Here is a 10,016-nt window from a genome sequence, read left to right as displayed (position 1 = left end):
TTATTAATAAAGACAAAAATATAATATAAGAAATTGAGGTTAATGGAATTATTATTACTTCTTTAGTCTAGGGGACATTATATTGTATTATTACTATTTTTTATTCAACTCTGCATATAACAAGTCAGTGTATTTATGCATACTAGACTATAGAGCATCTGCACTGTCTCTTATTAACATATTGATTGATTTCTCCTATAAACCTATTGATTTGTTAACTATTAAATCAAAATTTATTCACAACATCCTTGAATAGCTTCATACGAAGATGAATAGGAGATCCATCTTAACTCCAATTTTATCTTACATTAAAATGAATAAAAAAAAGTTGAAATGTAAATGGCTTGGTTCACTCCAATTTTATCTTACATTAAAATGAATAAAAAAGAGTTGAAATGTAAATGGCTTGGTTCATGTCACCTAAAAATCCCTAATATAAAATGGATTACTCTAATTCATATGTCTATAAGTAAATTTCTAATTAATTTATTAGTTCATCCTTACCATGAATTTATATCTTAATTATTATATAAATGAAAATTTTACACCCTAGACTTGTAGATAGCTTCTAATTATAGACATTAATACAATATTTAATATAAATTTGGTTCAAGCAAATAAAAGGAATTTGACATGCAAATTTTTTGGTAATTAGAAAGTCTCAAAATAAAATTCATCTATGCTAATGTGTATATATAAATTAAAATAGTATATATAAATTAAAGTAGTAAGCTATAAATCATAATTAAATATTTATTAATAAATCAATGTTGTTATAAGTGACACATAAACTTTTCATAAAAACATACTTGGAACATTCCATTAAGTACTTTTTTAAATTCATGAGTAACATTGAAGTAAATGTCATTAATGAACCACTTATGTGATGACTTTGGCATGCAAGTGAAATTAGGTAAACCAACTCTTAAAATTAATATATTTGGAAACATCCAATCCCACTCTTAGATACTTAAAAAGTGAGATTGTTGCTAACCAATTGAATCACTAAACAAGAGAGGAACGTATCACAAATTGAATTACTACACAAGAGAGGAACATATCACAAATTAAATTTGAATTCAAATGATACTATTTCTTACCACTCAAACTAAACCTAGTTACCAACCATATATATTGAGGAAAGCTACACATTTTAGGTTTTCTATATTTTCTAATTTCCCATCACTAAAATCGCACAAAACAATTTTTACTAAAATTACAATTTTAAACCATAAACCGCCCCTCAAAAAGAATCTAAAACCTAACAAAATTTTCATACTTTCGATTTTTTTGAATTTTCATTACTTAAACTAATTAGTCATCCGATTGTTGAGGCCGTCTCACCACCTCGCCTATATAAATGACCTCCTCGCCATTCTAGCGACTACCATTCTTCATTCTCATCATCCGCCTGCATCTCGCTTTGGGGAATCCCCAACGTGAAAAATGACAGCCGGATCCAGGAAACTGGTATTGGATGGTGTTTTACCTGCATGCCAAGTCGATCAATCAGGCCCTTCCAGAATCGATGAATTGGGCAAGGGATGGTATTGCCCCAGATCCCAAATCGACAGATCGAGCGCTTCCAGCGTTACATCTTAACAGTAGTGGTTTTCTCAGCATCAGCGCTGGCTGTGCGCCAACAGAAGTCCTTTTCAAATTCACGCCTTATTAGTCAGACTGGCCTCGACGCCAGTGCAGCCCTATTAAGTTGCTAAACGCTCAGACCGAATTCTGTACTGATGTTTTGTATGTTTTGTTGCACAAGTTTGGATTTGGGTTTTAATGAGAAATCTAATTCTCATGTGCATGCATCTGAGGATGAACTGGTTGGCGCTAGGGTTCGTATTTTTATGTTGTTTGTAGAATTTAAGAAGTTTATGTCTGCCGCCCAAATATTTACGACCGGAACTATATTTTTTAGCATTTACTGATTCTTAATGGGGTTCATTCCTTTTATTATAGGATTGATGTGATGCTGTGTAGAATATAGAGTTTTGGTAGAGTCTTGACGGTTCTAAAATGGCTTTTGCATTTGTCAGCGTTCATTTTAATATTTGTTGGTAAATTGGATAGTGGATGCTTCACATAGAGTTCCACCCCGAGGTGAGCAGAGTTCATTCTATCCACCACAGTCTAATGTCCAGCCACAAGGACATCCGATTAGGATCCACTGTGAAGATCTATTGGAAAATCCACATGATTCCCATAAGGTATGATCATCAATTTGAGCTAACTCATTCGAAGTTTGCCAAAGGCATTTGGTGGTATAACAATTGATGATTGATCGCTATTCTTATCCCCCGCTTGCCAATGGCATTTGTTGCTATAGCAATTGATTGATTGATCACTATTCTTATCCCCTGTTGTGACTGACCCTTTTGGCAGCAATGGATCAAGTAGATTCATTGGGCCTCTGAGTAAAGGATGAAGCTGGCTTCCCAACTTTTCCTTTGGAGAGCAAGGCCACCAGACATGCTGGGAAACATGGGGCTCGGAGATATGGGGATAAGGAATTGGACCAGGTAAAACATTCCTTCTCCCTTTCCCTTTTAGCTTCATTGTTTACTATAGCCTCTCCTCTGGAAATACAGAGAAGTCTTTGGTTCAGTATAGCCTCTCCTTTGGATATCTAGAGAAGTCTCATTCACTTCAGTGCTCTCTAGCATTACCTAGGGTTTTGGACTGTCAGGGCCTTGGGTATTAGACTTAAGAGGGCTGCATCAGAGTTGTCCAATCTGTTTTTTTCACGGTGGTTTCCTAACCCCTAATTTTTGTTGAACGGTGTTGAGGAGATATACTTTGCAGATTATAATGATGAGAAGGTAGAGGAGTCTGTTCTATGGACCTTTAGTACAAATGTTGGAAATGGGTATCGATGCCTGACGGTTGTTAACAATATTCTCTTGAATATGGATATAAAAGCTGTAGATGCCTATGTTAGAGGAACACGTGACTGAAATAACCTCATCCTCTTTGAGTGTAAGAGAAGAGGAACCAGAAATGGAAACTCCAGCCCATCCATTGTAAGTAATCTAACAAATGACAATTTGTCTTTCAAAATTTAATGTAAGAAAGAATTGTATGTGCAAGCGTATTAATAGAATGAATAAGAATATTATTATTGTGAGAACTGGTTGGCTGTTACCTGAAATTGTTGCTTTAGTATAAATTCATTTTCACCTAGGACTTGTTGAACTCTCAAAAGAGTTAAAACCATCGGTGCAATCCCTTGTGCATAAAAGCCTTTCACTAAGATTGATCAATGCCGTAGATTAAGATGAATCAATGCTAGGTTTCGATTTTGTATTTAATTTTAGTTTAGTTGCATTTCACCTGGAATACACCTTTTCCACCTGGGTTGTTCTTGGTGCAATGTATGAATTATACTGTTGCTCTTAAAAATGTGTATTTATTGGCATCTGCAGTTGCTGTGATAGTGAATATCATCGAGTAAGGGATTTACATATTTAGCAATTTCAGTGGGATGTCCATTGTTACTAATGTTGTTGTTTATATTACTAATGTCTTTGTCCGTATTTATGTACCTTGCAAGGATGCAAGGTATTGTAATTTTAGTGGTGTTAGTATTTTCATTCTCTGTTGTGTATGTTTGACTATTTGTGGTTGCAATCTTACTTGTGTTTCCTCTGTCTTAACAGAAACAATGTAAAGTGTTAGCAATGTCCTTCTCCGTATTACTGGAAAACGATATATACAACATTAGTATTGTACTTGTCTGTTCTACCTTTGGATGAGCCATATCAATAAAATTTGCATAACCTTTTGATTTTGTCTTTGTTTTTACCTTAACACTATTGATGAGTTTCTATCCTCTATGGATACAGAAGAACATAGGAACGTTGATTGAGTCTTGCCATAGTCAAAAAAGATATATTTATGGCTGCAACCTTACTTGTGTTTCCTCTCTCTTAATAGAAAAAAATGTAAAGTGTTAGCAATATCCTTATACAACATTAAGGATATACAACATTAAGGATATACAACATTATTGTTGTACTTGTCTGTTCTACCTTCGGATGAGCCATATTAGTAAAATTTGCAAAGTTTTTTTAATTTTGTTTTCGTTTTTACCTTAACATTATTGATATGAGTTTCTATCATCTGTATGTTGTACCTTCTGATGTATGTTCTACCTTGCGGATGAGCCATATTAGTAAAATTTGCAAAGCTTTTTTATTTTGTTTTTTGTTTTACCTTAACATTATTGATATGAGTTTCTATCATCTATTGATACAGCAGAACATCGGAACGTTGATTGAGTCTTGCTATAGTTAAAAAAAGGATATAAATAAAACAACAAGTAGGAGTGGAGGATTTTCACTTTGTTTGGCACGCTCTGCAGCTTTATGTATATAGTAAATACAGGTGTTGTGTTTTTGTCCTAATGGAGGTATACAAATTATAAGTTTCAAAGAATGAAAAATAAAGTGGAGTACACATTGCTTTTCTCAATATTCAAACTAGTGAAATACATTACATAGAAAACATTAACAATAAATGACAAACTCTAATAAACTGAAGTAAATTTGAACTCTATATGACACCTAGGAGAGAATGGAATCGAATCTGACTACACCTAGGAGATAGTGAGATTAATATCTCAACATCACCTCCTAATCTCAACTCTTACAATAATTGGTCTCTTTGAAATTCAAATACATTTTTGCCCAATGGGTTTGTGAAAATATTTGATCTTTGAAACTACAAAAAGCAAGTAGTATGTTCCTGTCACTGACAAGCTAATGGATGAAATGAAAACATGTCAATGTGCTTGTTATTTTTGTCGAAAACATGATTTCTTGACGGTTGTAAAATCGCTTTTGCATTTGTAAGCGTTGATTTTAATATTTGTTAGTAAATTGGATAGTGGATGCCTCACATGGAGTTCCACCCCGAGGTGAGCAGAGTTCATTGTATCCACCACAGTCTAATGTCCAGCCACAAGGACCTCCGATTAGGATCCACTGTAAAGATCTATTGGAAAATCCACATGATTCCCATAAGGTATGATCATCAATTCGAGCTGCCCCATTTGAAGTTTGCCAAAGGCATTTGGTGGTATAATAATTGATGATTGATCACTATTCTCATCCCCTGCTTGCCAATGGCATTTGTTGTTATAGCAATTGATTGATTGATCACTATTCTTATCCCCTGTTGTGATTGACCCTTTTGGCAGCAATGGATCAAGTAGATTCATTGGGCCTTTGAATAAAGGATGAAGCTGGCTTCCCAACTTTTCCTTTGGAGAGCAAGGCCACCAGCCATGCTCGGAAACATGGGGCTCGGAGATATGGGGATAAGGAATTGGACCAGGTAAAACATTCCTTCTCCCTTTTCCTTTTAGCTTCATTGTTTACTATAGCCTCTCCTCTGTAAATACAGAGATGTCTTTGGTTCAGTATAGCCTCTCATTTGGATATCTAGAGAAGTCTCATTCACTTCAGTGCTCTCTAGCATTACTTAGGGTTTTGGACTGTCAGGGTCTTGGGCATTAGACTTAAAAGGGCTGCATCAGAGTTGTCCAATCTGCTTTTACCACGGTGGTTTCCTAACCCCTAGTTTTTGTTGAACGGTGTTCAAGAGATGTACTTTGCAGATTATAACGATGACAAGGTAGAGGAATCTGTTCTATGGACCTTTAGTGCAAATGTCGGAAATCGGTATGGGTGCCTAACGGTTGTTAACAATATTCACTTGAATATGGATACAAAAGCTGTAGATGCCTATGTCAGAGGAACACGTGATTGAAATAAACTCATCCTCTTTGAGTGTAAGAGAAGAGGAACCAGAAATGGAAACTCCAGCCCATCCATTGTAAGTAATCTAACAAATGACAATTTGTGTTTCAAACTTTAATGTAAGAAAGAAATGTATGTGCAAGCGTACTAATAGAATGAATAAGAATATTATTATTATGAGAACTGGTTGGTTGTTCCCTGAAATTTTTTATTTCAGTATAAATTCATTTTCACCTACGACCTCTTGAACTCTCGAAAGAGTAAAAACCATCTGTGCAATCCCTTGTGCATAAAAGCCTTTCACTAAGATTGATCAATGCCGTAGATTAAGATGAATCAATTCTAGGTTTCGATTTTGTCTTTCGATTTTGTCTTTAATTTTAGTTTAGTTGCATTTCACATGGAATACACCTTTTCCACCTGGGTTGTTCTTGGTGCAGTGTATGAATTATGCTGTTGCTCTTAAAAATGTGTATTTATTGGGATCTGCAGTTGCTGTGATAGTGAATATCATCCAGTAAGGAATTTACATAATTAGCAATTTCAGTGGGATGTCCATTGTTATTAATGTTGTTTATATTACTAACGTCTTTGTCTATATTTATGTACCTTGCAAGGATGCAAGGTGTTGTAACTTTAGTGGTGTTAGTATTTTCCTATTATTCTCTGTTGTGTATGTTTGACTATTTGTGGTTGCAATCTTACTTGTGTTTCCTCTGTCTTAACAGAAAAAAATGTAGAGTGTTAGCAATGTCCTTCTCCGTATTACTGGAAAACGATATATACAACATTAGTATTGTACTTGTCTGTTCTACCTTCGGATGAGCCATATCAGTAAAATTTTCATAACCTTTTTGATTTTGATTTTGTTTTTACCTTAACATTATTGATATGAGTTTCTATCCTCTATGGATACAGAAGAACATAGTAACGTTGATTGAGTCTTCCCATAGTCAAAAAAGATATATTTATGGCTGCAACCTCACTTGTGTTTCCTCTTTCTTAATAGAAAAAAATGTAAAGAGTTATCAATATCCTTGTCGGTATTACTTGAAAGGATATACAACATTAGTATTGTACTTGTCTGTTCTACCTTCGGATGAGCCATATTAGTAAAATTTGCAAAGTTTTTTTATTTTGTTTTTGTATTTACCTTAACATTATTGATATGAGTTTCTATCATCAATGGATACAAAGGAACATCCGAACGTTGATTGAGTCTTGCCATAGTAAAAAAAAGGGTATAAATAAAATAAGAAGTAGGATTGGAAGATTTGCATTTTGTTTTGCATGCTCTGCACCTTTATGTATATAGTAAATACAGGTGTTATGTTTTTGTCCTAATAGATGTATACAAAAAATATAAGTTACAAAGAATGAAAAATAACATGAAGCACATATTGCTTTTCTCAATATTCAAAATAGTTAAATACACTATATAGAAAACATTAACAATAAATAACAAACTCTAATAAACAGAAGGAAATTTGAACTCTCTATGACACCTAGGAGAGAATGGAATTGAATATGACTACACCTATAGTGAGATTAATATCTCAACATTGCCTCCTAATCTCAACTCTTACAATAATTGGTCTCTTTCAAATTCAAATACATGTTTTCCCAATGGCTTTGTGAAAATATTTGATCTTTGAAACTACAAAAAGCAAGTAGTATGTCCCTGTCATTGACAAGCTATATCTTTCAATAATTTTCTTAGCCACAGTCCTTGACAAGTTGCTGAATTTGCAGCTACATACTCTGCCTCTAAAGAAGATATGAAAGATTGACGATTTATCTGATTCCCATGACATCATATTGGTTCCAACATTAAAAGAATACTTGCTTTTGTGATCATCTAAACTTCCTACATAATCAGTTTTTGTAAAAATTCAAATTCAAAATATGTGTAGAACAAATCATAGTCTTGTGTGACTCCAAAAACCTTGAGACAAAACTAGCAGAAAACATGATATCAGGTGTAGTTGTGGTGAGATATAATTCTTGTTGTGAATCATGATTGTCATTAGACCGAAACATGCAGTTGTGAAATGGAAACAATCAGATTGCTAGAGATAACTACCCATGAGAGGTGGTTAGTCCATGTAGCCAAACACATATGGAGCGTTGGTTTATCCAATATCAAACAAATGTCCAACAATCTCCTCCAACGCTCTGATCATGTGTACAAAGAATAAAAAATAACGTGTAGTAAAAATTGCTCTTCTGAATATTCAAAATAGTTAAATAAATTACAGAGAAAACATGAACAATAAATGAGTGAAATGAAACTTAGCACTAAATCTAAATTGACTATAAGACCTAATATACAATAGAATTCAATATGATAATACCTAGCAGAGAGTTTGATTAATCTCAACATAAATAATGGTGCACGACCATGATGTGCCCCTGTAATGTAATGAGAATAGGGTTGTTAAAGTTGCAATATATCTTCTATTAATTTTTATATTCATATAGATATAACTTGTTTTAAGAACTTGAAGCCTTTTATATGAGAGGCTTCATGTGAGGTGCTGAAATTTTTAATAATATAAGGTTAATATTTTAGATTTATCAGTCTAGAGAGGCTTCATATGTGGTGCTGAAATTTTTAATAATATATGGTTAATATTATAGATTTATCATTCTAGAGAGATGAGGACTACTATGTTAGGTTCCATTAATAGAAATAGCGTTCTACCCTCAAAAGATAATTATATTGCTTAGGGTTGTTTTATGAGGTTATTACATGCCAGTGACATCACAAATGTCTGTTTTTATCCGATTTGCTTCATTATAAAAATCCATTTGCAATCCAAACGTTTTTGAGTTTTTGCTTACAATTAACTTTTTTTTATAATATTTCCTCCCGCCCAAAGAGTCCCACATGTGCGTTGCATTGGGAGGGCAGATTCGCGTCCTGAAGTGTCTATTAGATTTAATTCAGGTCTTGCCGATTTCTCCCTTTCCGGGCTTAATTGTTTTTGGCTTCTTAGGCTTGATTTTGGAGATCTTTAGGCTCGTTTTGGTGCTGTGCTTTCCGAGAAAAAGCTTTTTCTGTGAAAAGTTGTGATGTTATCTGGAATCAATTTTGCAACACAGTAGAATTGCTCGCGGCCCAAAGAAATCAAAGTTATATGTGGGATAGAAATTTTGGAAGGTTTTTTTTTGTTTTTTTTTAAAGAAAATCATCATAGATTATATTAAGAGAATATAAAATTCTGAATACGAATACATACAAGACCGTCTCATCCTAGAAAGTTGAACATTCGGTGTTCTTTCATTTCTTGCGGATGCATTCTTAGTTAAAAAGAAATTACATTGTATGCGACTATATATGAATCCTGTGATCCCGTTTCGATATGCATCGTCTTAAGATATAGATTCCAAAAAGTATGCATTTATTTGGATTAGAATTTTTGATTATGCTTCTTTTAGTATGCATTTGAAGGATTTGTTCACTTCGATTGGCAACACTGTCGTTTTGAATTAGGAACTACTGGAAATTCCATGCTTTTCTATTAATGTTTTAAATATGTTTTTATAGTTGGTATAGTGCACCTTCTAATTGGATTTTGGCGAAGATAGCAGTACTGTGTGGTTGGTTCTAAAATTCTACTTGATCTGCTCTACTGCTTTAGAGATTTCAATTTAATTATGTTGACAATTGTTTAGTTTTGTAATTTGTTCCGCGTAATTCGTTGGATTTTTTAAAATTATCTTTCATTTTGAACTTCTTGATAATCAAATAGGATTGTTATGGTGATTCTAGCTGGATCATCATATTCTTTCACTTTGAATTTAATCTCCATTTTCACTAGATTTTACCCAAAAAAAAATAAAAGAAAAATACGCTTTCTACTATATAATAAAAGAAAGTATATATGCTTGGTTCTTGTTCATCCAAAACATCATGAACTTATTAAAAAAACAGGAATTTGTTCCAAAAAAACCAATATGAAGAACAGTGAATCTGTTTCGGCTGATTTTTATATAAACATTTCTTCAAAAAACATGCTATAATTTCTTCAAAAAACATGCTATCAATAAAAAAAAATTATAGTTTCAGTAAATAATTCTTCAAAAAACATGACTTCTCCATGGATCAAATAATAAGATGTGCCATTTAACAGATGGGAATGCTGCCAGAATCAATTCTGGAGTTTAGATTCTAACATGAATAAATAAAGTTTGAGTTAGTCACAGGTCAATTTTCTATATGGTATTTTCTCAAGGTAAATAGAAGTT

At 33.4% G+C, this 10,016-nt stretch overlaps 1 long non-coding RNA gene across 5 annotated transcripts; it reads left to right on the top strand.

Moving 5' to 3' along the window:
* Positions 1-1,377: 1,377 nt before the first annotated feature.
* On the top strand, positions 1,378-5,690 carry LOC149239927 (uncharacterized). 5 transcript variants are annotated; one of them, XR_016245481.1, is made up of 6 exons: positions 1,378-1,829; positions 2,077-2,213; positions 2,389-3,026; positions 4,892-5,028; positions 5,204-5,340; positions 5,609-5,690. It is a non-coding gene; the product is annotated as an uncharacterized LOC149239927 (long non-coding RNA). The 5 variants fall into 5 exon arrangements; XR_016245482.1 differs by having other exon boundaries at positions 1,378-1,841; XR_016245480.1 differs by having other exon boundaries at positions 1,378-1,841; positions 2,043-2,213.
* Positions 5,691-10,016: the final 4,326 nt, after the last annotated feature.

This window comes from Pinus tabuliformis, chromosome 8 (assembly GCF_031772625.1).
Source record: "Pinus tabuliformis cultivar Carrire ecotype Pingquan chromosome 8, CPIR1, whole genome shotgun sequence".
In the NCBI taxonomy this organism is placed as follows: Eukaryota; Viridiplantae; Streptophyta; class Pinopsida; order Pinales; family Pinaceae; genus Pinus; species Pinus tabuliformis.
The sequence above is the reverse complement of the archived record's forward strand: the minus strand, read 5'-3'. Positions and strand labels throughout refer to the sequence as shown.